Source organism: Pleurodeles waltl, chromosome 2_2, assembly GCF_031143425.1.
Source record: "Pleurodeles waltl isolate 20211129_DDA chromosome 2_2, aPleWal1.hap1.20221129, whole genome shotgun sequence".
Lineage (NCBI taxonomy): Eukaryota > Metazoa > Chordata > Amphibia > Caudata > Salamandridae > Pleurodeles > Pleurodeles waltl.
This window is the reverse complement of record NC_090439.1, coordinates 411,002,034-411,014,922: the sequence shown is the minus strand read 5'-3', so window position 1 is coordinate 411,014,922 and position 12,889 is coordinate 411,002,034.

The window sequence follows — 12,889 nt, the reverse complement described above, 5'->3', positions numbered from 1 at the left end:
GTACTGGGGGTCCATGGTGGAGCCCCCACGATGCATGGAATTGGCTCCCCAACACCAGATTTGGAATGGGGGACGATTCCATGATCTTAGACATGTTACATGGCCATATTCGCAGTTACCATTGTGAAGCTACATATAGGTATTGACCTATATGTAGTGCACCCGTGTGATGGCATCCCCACACTCACAAAGTCTGGGGAAATGACCGTGAATTATGTGGGGGCACCTTTGCTAGTGCAAGGGTGTCCTCACTCTTAGTAACTTTGCACCTACCCTTCAGCAAGTCTAGGTTAGACATATAGGTGACTTAAAAGTTACTTACATGCAGTAAAAATGGTTGTGAAATAATGTGTGCATTATTTCACGCAGGCTGCAGTGGCAGTCCTGTGTAAGGGTTTGTCTGAGCTCCCTATGGGTGGCAAAAGAAATGCTGCAGCCCATATGAATCTCCTGGAACCCCAATGCCCTAGGTATCTAGGTACCATATACTAGGGACTTATAAGGGAGTCCAGTATGCCAATTGAAATTGGTAAATGAAGTCACTGGCCTACAGTGACAAATTTAAGAGCAGAGAGAGCATAAGCACTGAGGTTCTGGTTAGCAGAGCCTCAGTGACACAATTAGGCACTACACAGGCATACACATTAGGCCACAACTGTGTGCACTGGGGTCTTTTGGCTAGCAGGATCCCAGTGAGACAGGCAAAACGTACTGACATATAGGTTTTTATCTATGAGCACAGGTGTCCTGGCTAGCAGGATCCCAGTGACACAGTAAAAACACACTGACACACACTCGCAGACAGGCCAAAAGTGGGGGTAACCATGCTAGAAAGAGGCTACTTTCCTACAGTACACAATCACAGCATAAGTTTAGAAAGGCATAAGGGACATGTTTAGGTCTTCCCTTCCAAAAAGTAATTTGTTATGGTATGTATCTATGTTTTACAACTGTATTCCAGTCTCAAAATATTGAAAAGTTACTCACTCACCAGTGGGAGACCCCTTGTCATCTGTGAATATAAAAAAAAAAAGAAAAATGTTTTAGGCGGCAGTAGTCAAGGGGGTGCCAAATCGACCACCACCTTCAAAAAATAAACTTTTTTTAAAATGCAGCCCCCATTTCCTTTATGTAAAATAGGCTGTATTAAAAAAAAAGTTTTTCGTTATTTAAATGCAATCACAGACATCGGGATTTGCCGACCTTGATGCCATCTAATCATTGTGAGTGACAAGTTGAGACCTACCTCATTAAAGTGAGTCGGCATGTAACCCATTAGGATTTGGAATTTTTCTGACCCGATTTATCACCACTACATTGGTTTGCGAAATACTTTTCCATTCACAAAAAGTCGCATGCAATTTGCAATCACTTTTTGAAAATGGCAATTTCGTATATCAGGCCCCTCATGCCTTTATTGCAGTGTTGATAAGAAAGCGATTCAAAGCGTTAAGCTGTCAGAACAATCACCACTCAGGATGGAATTTAATAACTCACCAGAGGATACTGAAGTGTTTTTAATAACAACCAGCGTTATGTGTCGGCCATAACCCTACTTCAAGTCCCTGTCATATACTTAAGGCAGAGCAGCACCGAGATTTAGAGGAGTACTAGAAATATCAGCTGTCATCTTTATAACATATTGGAAACGGAATCTGTCACACACTTCAAGAACTTAATATATCACTTACGACGTTTAATTTTGGAAGCCGTGACCCATGCAGGCGGCATAATTAATAATAAAACTGTTCAGAAAAGCATTTGCCACACTTCTCCGTTGGTGTGCAAATCAACATTTTGATCCCAGCATGGTTAGTTTACAAGAAATCAAATCATCTGTTGCCTATTCTGTCTGTCAGTCCTGACAGATAATTGCAGAAGATGTTTTTAATGTGACAAACGTTTGTAATGGGAAGGGTCGCTTCCCCTGGTTTGAAAGAGAATGATCTGTCTCAGGACTTTAGTACAGGGATTCGTGATTTTTAATCAAAGGACTTCCTTGTATGAAAAAAAATTGGACCATGTGGAACAAAAGTGGTTTGAATTTAGTATGCCAGAAAAGTCACGGTAAGCACCTACATTTCCTTTGCAATTATCAAGGCAATATTTTGTTGTTGTAAAGGGGCAGACCAAGGTACTCGTTTGATTTAAAGCGAAAACAGATAATATCGCCCTAATACGGATTTTCGCAAATCAAAGGTTTTGGGTAACGCAAACGTTTGGTGATAAACCCACTTGTGTGTTGCAGTTTTACTATTACCCATGACGAGGTGAAATTACCCATTACCATCACCTTCAGCCTAGTAGTAAGAGCATATGTAACAAACATAGACAAAGCTAATAGTTCTTACCTGTTTGTAAAAGGACATGGGCGTTATTTAGATTTTGGCAGGCGTTTCATTGTCCCTCGAGGGAGACGAAGCATAACTGCCATATGTAGACATTTCTTTCTGCGTGGTGGAGATCTCTGTACATTCAGAGCAACCTGCTGTAACTTGAGCTGCAGCCATGTTTTTCACGTGGCCGCTTTCCAAAGTGTTTTTTTTTTTTTAAACAAAAATAACTAATGCCCTGACGTGCAGGGGAAAGGTCTCCTCATATAGTGGGGCATTCTCTTTTGTTTTCCTGTTTGGGACTACCATAATTTCCATGGTTACCCCGAGCAGAATATGTAATGGGCAGTTGGCCAATGGTTTCCGCCAATGGAGCCAGAGGAGGGTCTGCCGAAGAAAACATGCCAGTTTGTCCAGATGTTTGACAGATAAGGTTCTGGGCCACGTTAGTGCAAAAGTAACCTTCCCACCAAATTCTAAATACGGCTAATAGTTATTTATTGATTTGTGTGTGTATAGGGGCTAGTGCGTGAAAGGCTTGTTTAAAGTATGTGTGGGTGACTTGGAGTTGGATATGTTGGATAGGAGGCTCTGTATGCGTGGGTTTGTATAGATGCGTCACAGGCGGGTGTTTGGATATGTTTGTAGATGGAGTAGTTGATAGATGAACAGTTGAGCTAATTTATAAGTGAAACATTGATTGAGTGAATGAATGAATGTATGTATAACTTGAAGGACTGGCGGATGAGCTTCTAAAGTTGTGGATGAATTAGCCAAAGAACAGAAGAGTGAGTGACCAAATTAGTGAGTGTATTTATGGATGGGATTATATCAATATATGTATTTGCGTGTCAGGATGGTTTAGTGAGTGCCAACGAATGAGAAGATATATGTGTGCAAATTAGTCATGGATGTGTTTGTGTAAGTGGTCCTGGATTGATGTATTAATTGCTGCATTTGTGACTTTGTGTGTTTGTGTGCATGAGACTGGTTTAGTGGTGCAAAATTGGATAAATGAGGCTAGATTATGGGGGTTATTCTAACTTTGGAGGAGGTGTTAATCCGTCCCAAAAGTGACGGAAAAGTGACGGATTTACCACCAGCCGTATTACGAGTCCATTATATCCTATGGAACTCGTAATACGGCTGGTGGTATATCCTTCACTTTACCGTCACTTTTGGGACGGATTAACACTCCTCCAAAGTTAGAATAACCCCCTATGTCTGTATTTGTGCATGCATACTTGTGGCCATGTCAGAACCCGAGTTCCTAGGAACAGTATCACCTTAAGGCTGCACCAACTCGGTGAAGTTTTATCAACTAATTTATGACATGGATAAATGGGGAGAAGGAATGCGGCGGAAGAGATCAGGAACAAGACGAGTGAAGAACCAGTGAGTAGAAGTGCCCATCATTATTTAGTAAGTGCTAGTTGTAAAATTTAAAAAAGTTACATGTTAGCTATGACTTTTTTACGGGACACTGATGTATGCTTCTGTAAAGTGTACTTTAGGTCAGTAATCAAACATAAATTATACCAACCAGAGTATTGCAATCTACTTAAATTGTCTTCTAGAATTATCTCTTAGATAATTGGCTTCTTATTCAGCAGTGACGCATTTATCATGTAGTTCTGTGTCCTGTTCCGGGTTCTTAGGGAATGTTACTATTTCAACACTATGTCGGTCTTTTTTGTCAATTTAACCACTCTTAGACACAAGGTTCAAATCAATTGCTATTGAAACGTTTTTTTTTAAAGAATACTTGTCTTTTCTCTCACATTTGGGGAAAATCTTGCAGAGATTGATTGAAACTACTAAGCAATGTCTGCACTGGAAAATAGTCCATAATCACTTTCCTTGGGTCTGAATGCCCATTTCAAGGTTGACGGAGAACTCAATGGCCCTCTTATAATATATGAAACAGCCTTACCGGTTTGACAGAGATGATCAGACTCACCAAACGATGGCACTGTGATACTTCCCAAAACGCTTCTCTCTCGACTGGAACAACCAGGACTCAACAGTAGTCAGCACTTCTTCTCAATAGACTGCACTGGGTGAGATAGCTGCCAAGACTTTCTACACCTGCAAGACGACTTTTCTTCATCTTGTGAGATTCTACTTTCTTTTGTGCATTAAGCAAATTACATCAATAAAAACTTCTGATCATGCTACATTTCTTGAGTCCTTCAAAGGGACAAGGTAGGCCGACGAGCTTCCTGATGTTCTCAAAGGAGGTGTTATACCCGGCATCCTTGGTGAGGTCTCCCCTGTCTTTTTTGCCTCTGCTTCACATGTTTTGACTGTGTGCTAGACGCTGTTTTTGCTGGTTTTGTTACTCTGGGCACTTTACTACTGCTGACCAGTGCTAAAGTGCAAGTGCTCCCTGTGTAAAATATATGTGTAATTGGATTATCCCTAACTGGCATATTTGATTTGCTAATACGTTCCTAGTAAAGTGCACTAGAGGTGCCTAGGGCCTGTAACTCAAATGCTACTAGTGGGCCTGCAGCACTGGTGGTGCCACATACATTAGTAGCACAATAAACATGTCTCAGACCTACCACTGCAGTGTCTGTGTGTGCAGTCTGACACTGTCAATTTCGACCTGTTAAGTGTACCCCCTTGCCAGGCCCAAACCTTCCCTTTTTATACATGCAAGGCACCTCTAAGATAGGCCCTAGGTAGCCCCATGGGCAGTTCATGTTAAAGGTGGGACATGTACTGAAGTGTTTTACATGGGCTAACAGTAAAACACTTTTAAATTTTGTTTTCACTGTTGCAAGGCCTATCACTCTCATAGGTTAACAAGGGGCTGCACTTAAATAACTTTTAAGTGCAGTTTCCCTTTGGGAGCAGATAGAAATATAGAGTTTGGTCGGTCTGAATTTACAATAAAAAAATACATTTTTTGGTGAAGTTGGCTTTTAAATTGTCAGTTTGAAAATGCCACTTTTAGAAAGTGGGCATTTTCTTGCTTAAACCATTCTGTGACTCTACCTGCTTGTGTATTCCATGTCTGGGTCAGACTGACAGTTGGGCTGTTTATGAATCTCCTCTAGACAGTGACACAAAGGGAGCTGAGGTGTAGCCTGCATATCCTGATGGGCCATCTGGCCTAGAGTGGAGGGAGGAGTGGTTACTTATACCTGAATGGACTGTGCCTGCCCTCACCCAATGCAGTTCTCAACTCCCTGGTGTGAGTCTGGGGCCAGGCCTGGGGAAGGCAGGATTTTGTGAACAACGGAGACTTTCCTTTGAAGTTTACCAACTTCAAAGGCAGAAAGGGGTATAAGTAGTGGACCCCAAACCCCATTACTTCTGGAACCAAAAGGAACTTCTGCCAAGATGAAAGAGCTGAAGACCTGGAAGAGTACTGCCCCTTTGCCTGGGACTGTGCATTGCTGGGTTGGCCTGCAGTTGCTGCTTCTGCCTGAAAGAGGACAAAAACTAGACTTTGTGGTATATTTCTGCTTGTAAAGAATCTCCAAGGGTTTGGACTGAGCTTACCTCCTGTTTTGAAGTCTCATGGCAATCAACGACTTCCTCTACCAGCACCTGGACTTTCTGCTGAGACTCCTGCCAAGCGGTGCCCTATCCAGTCCCTGGACCCTTAAAAGGTGAAGCTGGTAGAAAAAGGCTGAAATCCATGCACAGGACGCCGTGCAGTGATAATTTAAATGCACCACTTGCATTGCGGTTGTAAAAATGATGCGCTACCTGCCTTGCTGCTGAAATCGACGCACCACCTGCATCGCAGCTGGGAAATCGAAGCATCAACTGCATCCAGGCTAGAGAAATGATGAAACACCCACTTGCAGCTGCTGAAAATGAAGCAAACCCCATGCAGCGCAGTTTTTCATCAACGTGCGGCCAGATACTTATCATCGCTTGGTGTCAAAAATCAACGTAAACCTGTGCTGACCTGAGGTGCCCCATCCAGAAAACGAAACACAGCCTCACTTGCGAGTGAGAAAACAAGGCATCGTTGACTTTTTCGATGCACGCTCGCCCGGGCAGCTTTATTTTTCATGCAAACCAGATACTTTGTGTAGTAAGAACGTTTCCATTGTTTTTCTATGGAGTAAGATTCTTTTTACTTTGAAAATTCACAGATTTACTTGTGTATGTTGGATTTTTGTTTGTTTAATTTAGATAAATATTGCCTATTTTTCTAAACTGGTGTGGAGTCCATTTTGCAATGTTTCCACTGTATTACTGTGGGTGTTGGTAAAAAAAATACTTGGACATTGCCTCTGAGATAAGGCTGACTGCTTGTGCCAAGCTACCAAGGGGTGAGCAGGGGTAATCTACGTGTGTATCTCCACTGCCCTGACTAGAGAGAGGCTTCCTTCTTGGACTGAGTGCAAACTTAGTGCCAACCAGAGACCCCATTTCTGACAAGAGGGTTTCCTATTTCTCCTGAACGTACAGAATAGTACTTATGGGATTTGGTTAATTGATGGAGAGTTCAGTTTATGTCTGAATTTTGCTGTAGATAGGTTAATTGATTAATGGATGGATGGATGAGGATAGTTGACTTTTGTGGTTGCAATTACGTGGATGTGTTAGTTAATTTCTGCTAGAAACATCATAGCTAAACAAGTTTGTATGTGTGTCTAGCTGTATGGATGATTTAGTAGGCTCTTTAGTCGATAGATGGACTTAATGTAAATTTATGATAATGGATGGTAGGTGTGGGTGGGCGAAAGTGTGAATGGTTAAAACTGTGTGCATTTGTGTAGTAGAGGTACTGGGTATACTCATTTAAATAAATACGTGGATTTGTGCATATGTGTCTTTAGGCCTGGTTTAGATTTGTGTGGACGGGTTAGGATAACAGTCATTGTTGGGACAGAGTAACCCGTCTGCCCTAAATCTTAAATCCATCCCTTTGTTTGGATGTTAAAGTGGTGATGTTTTTTTGTAACATTTATTGATAGGAGTGTGCTTAGTTTCATGTAATATGCCTTTGTGTAACTATGTGCAATTTTGGCCTAATTAGGTGAAATGAAGCATAATTATGCACAATGTAAACCTGGCATTTTGGACTGTGTTTTAGTATGAAATGTGCTAAAAACACTACAAAAAAGCATTGAGAACAACAGCAGCTCATCATTTGCTGTTCCTGTGCATTTACAGTAAATTTTCACAGCAAATGGTGCATAACAAGCATACCACAAACTTACCAAATTTACACAAAATACCCTGTAGTTATTTTAATTTTGCCCAGGTCTAATTATTAAACAGCAGCTTTGTAAACGTCCCTGTTGGAATTGGCCCTTTCTGCAGTGTCACCGCAAAATGTTTTGCCTGCCTCCTCCCATTGTTACTAAATTCATTTTTGTTGGCTTTAGGACTCTAGCCACTTTACCATTCCTAAACAGTGCTAAAGTGCATGTGCTCTTTCTCTAAAACATGGTAACATTTGCTTATCCACATTCAACATATTTAATTTACTTTCAAGTCCCTAGTAAAATTGACTACTTGTGCTCAGGGCCTGTAAATGAAATGCTGCTAGTGGGCCTGCAGCACTGATTATGCCACCTACTTAAGTAGCCCTTTAAACATATCTCAGAACATTCATGTGCAGTTTCACTGTCATGTCGACTTGGCATTTAAAACTCTTTGCCAAGCCTTAATCTCCCCTTTTATTACACATAAGGCACCCCGAAGGTAGGCCCTAAGTAGGTCATAGGGCAGGGTGCTGTCTAAGCAAAAGGCAAAGCATATATATTTTAGGCCCAGATTTATACTTTTTTTGTGGTGCATTTGCACAATTTTTTGATGCAAAAGTGGCGCAAACTTACAAAATACAATTATATTTTGTTGGTTTGCGCCGATTTTGCGTCAAAAAATGGCACAAATGCCCCACAAAAAAAGTATAAATCTGTGGCCTTAGTTTTATATGTCCTGGTAGTGAAAAACTCTCAAATTTGTTTTTCACTACTGAGAGGCCTACCCCTCTCATAGGATAACATAGAGGACTCCTTAATCCATTTATTAAATGTAATTCCTGATTGGAAGGACGTAGAGCTGTCATGTTTAGTACCTATAGAATTATAATGATAAATTATCTTCAATGGTAAAGTCAAATATATCATTACTATTTTTAAAATGCCACTTTCAGACAGTTGATGTATTTTCTGGTCTTAGCCCTGTGTGCCTACTGCATGCCTCCAATACACTTCCAGTACCGGGGCACCAAAGTATAAATACTGGACTTAATATAACACCACTCCAGTGCACCTCTGGACTTGTGGATGCTCTGCCAGGAAGAAGGACTGCTGTGGTGCTGAAAGGACTGGCACTCTGCTGGACTGCTACTTTGCAGTACTCCTGCTTTGCTGTGCTGACCTTAGTGCTTCCCTGTTGCCGGGGAGGGAGAAGGACTGCACCTGCATCTGTACAAACCAGAACCCAGAGTGACTCCAAGAGCCAGCTAAATGGCCTCCTGTTTTCTGAAGTCTCAATCAATCAATCACTCAACCAGGATTTAAAAAGCACAGCAGAGGCTTATTAGAACAGCCAGGTCTTGAAGGTCATTCAGTATTCCAGAAGTTCTCAGGAACACAAATCTGCCATCTGTAAGTCTGCCTCACCAAGAGGTACAACCCCAGTCCTGGATCCTTGGAAGTGGGCTTAATGTGCTTTGCCTTCTGTGGTCTTCACAGAAAGTGCCATGAAACCTTGCAAAGCAATGCCGTGCAGACTGCTCACTGGGATTGAAGGTACTGTGTTCAGCATACCTAGGTGGGTCCCAGTATCCGACTTGCTCTCTATCGTGGTTGGCATGAACTCTTGGATTTGTACCAGTCCAGCGAGACCAGATAACCACAGTTGGAGCTTTGCATTTGTACGTGCTATTTTCACTTAAATCTTTAATATGGCATAGATCAGGATCTACTTATTGGGTTTTAGTTGTTATGGTCTTGTTTTCATCAGATAAACATGTTCTGTGCTTCTAAACTGGTGTGAAGTCATGTTTGTGGTGTTTCACTGTGTTGCTGTAATTTAAGTGTTGCACAAATACTTTGGGGAGACTGACTGCTCGGTGCCAAACTACCAGCGGGTGAGCACAGGTTAATTTAGAGAGTTAAACTGATTTACCCTGACTAGGACTGTGGTCCCTACTTGGACAGGCTGCACACCGCTGCCAACTAGAGACCCCATTTATAACAGTTCCACATTAGAGACGCAGCAAAATTCACACACCCACAAAGCTAGTACACCATTTGCATCACTAGTGCCAAATTGCTTTAGTTTCTGAACATGTTCAGCATGTTCTGCAAGTGGAGCAAATATGTATTACACATCCTAAATATTTACAGCACAGTACTTACAAAGGTATCAGCGCCAACATCTCTCATACAATGAAAAGCCACTGCATGCACTGCAGCCCTGCAGGGTTCCATACACACAAAATGTGCATCAAGAGCAGCAGTGGTTGCAGCTTTTAGCACACTGTAAAAAGGTACAATAGCAGTGCTTAGTTTTGAGTTTTTGTAAAGAAAAAAAAACTTGTACCTTTTTAATACAGTACCATCTTGCCTGCCTTCCTTGTCACAGTCCATGCCCGATGAGGTGAGTTCTAGCCTACAAAACAGCTATGCATGATTTTTGTAAAATAGCATATGCTCCCTAAAAAACTTGGTGTAGGATAGTATAAAAAGAAAACACAACAGCCCAAAAAAAAAAACAGAACACAAGAAAACAACAACACCTCAACATCACATGAAAACAACATAGCAAAGCAACAAAATAACACAAGATGTTAGAGCACAACCTCAAAACACAACAGCATCCCACAACAGAACCACTGACACCACAATACAAAAACATGACAAAACAGGGTAAAGTAGAATAATACAATAAACAATAAATAGAAACACTTTAGCATAGCTACACAAAATGCAATACATTTTTCAGTTGCGTCACACGATGCTGTTTTCTACATTTGTTGTGGTGCGGAGACCATTGGAGTTGCACTCGTGTGTTGTTTTCATGTTCCTTTATTGTCTTTTTGTGCTGTGTAGCATTTTTGTGTGGTTACTTGTTAATATGTGCTATGATTGTGCTGGTACTTTTTATTCCTTTATGTTTTCTTACTATATTTTATTGTGTTCTGTTGTGAGTTTTGTTTTGGTCTGTGCTGATTGTGTATTGTGACTAACATATTCTACCAAACTAGTGCTATTACTGAGATTTTGCAAATGCACAGACAGATAAAAAGTTGAAAAAAATGAAGTAACAACATAGCTAGGGGAGGCCAGATATTATTTTTTCTCGTCAGCATCAGTGAATTGATACCCACAAATGGCTCATTTCAGACCATTGATCTGTAATCCCATCATGTGTCCCAGTCCTACAACACAAGCCCATTGCTTTTGATGATTGTGTGGTAGCAGCAGTCTTGTGGTTTAATTAAAGCCTCAGCATTAGACCTGTGGTATTTCACAACATTTCTTTCTTTCAGGAGCAAAATTGTTTGACTGAAAGTACTCAATAATTCACTTAATAGCTTGGTCTGTGTTGATGTACATGTATAACAATGGCTCCTCAGACCATTCTGCAATAAAAGAGTAGCTTCACATAAGCATGGGTGTAGATTAAATATTTAAGAATAGATGTGCTGGTGCACACAGAGTTGCATTTTTAGACCTGGCACCCTTGGGGTGGTCATCCCCCAACTTTCTGTAGCCTCTCTCCACTTTTCTGACACTGTGTTTGCTGGTTTTAGAACTCTGCGCACTTTACCACTCCCAACCAGTGCACATGTTCGCTCCCTTAAACATGGTAAAATTGGTTCATTCCCAATTGGCATATGTGATTTACTAGTAAAGTACACTACATGTGCCCAGGGGCCTGTAAATTAATTGCTACCAGTGAGCCTGCAGCACTGGTTATGCCACCCAAATGAGTAGCCCCTTAACCATATCTCAGGCCTGCAATTACAAGTCCTGTGTGTGCAGTTTCACTGCCACATCGACTTGGCTTTTAAAAGTACTTGCCAAGCCTTAAACTCCCCTTTTTCTACATATAAGTCACCCCTAAGGAAGGCCCTAGGTAACTCATAGGGCAGGGTGCTATGTAGATAAAAGGCAGAGCATGTACATGTGTGTTTTTTATGTCCTGGAAGTGGAAAACTCCTAAATTCATTTTCCACTACTGCAAGGCCTGCTCCTTTCATAGAATAACATTAGAGCTACCCTCATATAATGTTTGAGTGGTAGATCCTGATCAGAAAGGGGTAACCAGGTCATATTTAGTATGGCCAGAATGGCAATAGAAAATCCTGCCTATTAATGAGGTTGGATTTTTTAATACTATTATAGAAATACCACTTTTAGAAAGTGATCATTTCTCTGCACTTAAAATCCATCTGTGCCTTACAGCCTGTCTCCAATCAATGTCTAGGCTGGGCTGGTTGACAGCTTCCTTGTGTATTTCACCCAGACAACCACAAACACAGGATACTCAGTCACACATGCACTTATCTGCATGCTGAATGGGGTTTCCTGGGCTGGAAGGGTAGCTAGCCTGACACTAACATTTCAAAGGCTGGTAGCCTGCCCTCACACAATGGACTGCCTAAACCCCTACAGGGACCCTGGTAGACATACCAGTACTGAAAGGGGACCTTGTGCACTTGAAAACCACCCTTTGAAGTATCCTCCACTTGAAAGGCATTTTTGCGTATATAAACTGGGTCCCTCACCCCACCAAATCAGACACTTCTGGACCTGAACCTGCAACCTGTCAAGAGGAACTGCCTGGCTGCCCAAAGGACTCATCTGGACTGCTTTGCTGAGAAGAACCGATGCCCTGCTGTTGCCCTGCTGCCCGGCTGCCCTCTGAATTTTCTGAGATGTGCTCTCCAAGGGCTTGGATTAGGCTTGCCTCCTGTTTTCTGAAGTCTCAGAGCCAAAAAGACTACACCTCTTCAGGAAACACCTTGTGCACCGAAAATCGACACACAGCCTGCCAGAAATGACACACCAATGTTTTGCGACCTAGAAATCACCAGAGAGCTGAGCCCGAACAATGAAGCCCGGCTTCCTGAGAGAAGAATCGATGCATCGCTTGCTGTGCGACAGAAAAATAGACACATTGCAATACCGGATCGATGCAACGCCTGCGACTTCTTTCAGCAAATCCCAAGATTTCCCCGCATCATCCCTGGGCATAAAAAAAAGACCCCTGCATCCAGTGAGGAACCAAGACTGCATGCCGGAAATCTACGCAAAGCCCCATGCAACTTTGAAAGAAACAATGCACACCATATTTTTCCATCATCGCCTCCTCTGCAGTCTCTGTGCGTGTGATCTTTGACGCAAACCAGGTTCTTTGTGAAACCAAGAGACAGCTGTGGATTTTTAAGATTTAAGACTCTTTTTAATCCTGCAAAAGTGATATCTCAACTTGTGCCTATTGAATCTTTATAGTTTTGACTTTAATTTAACCAGCTAAATATCTTATACTTTTCTAAACCTGTGTGGTAAGGCTGTCTGGTGTTTTCACTGTGTTACTGTATGATTTATTGCACAAACACA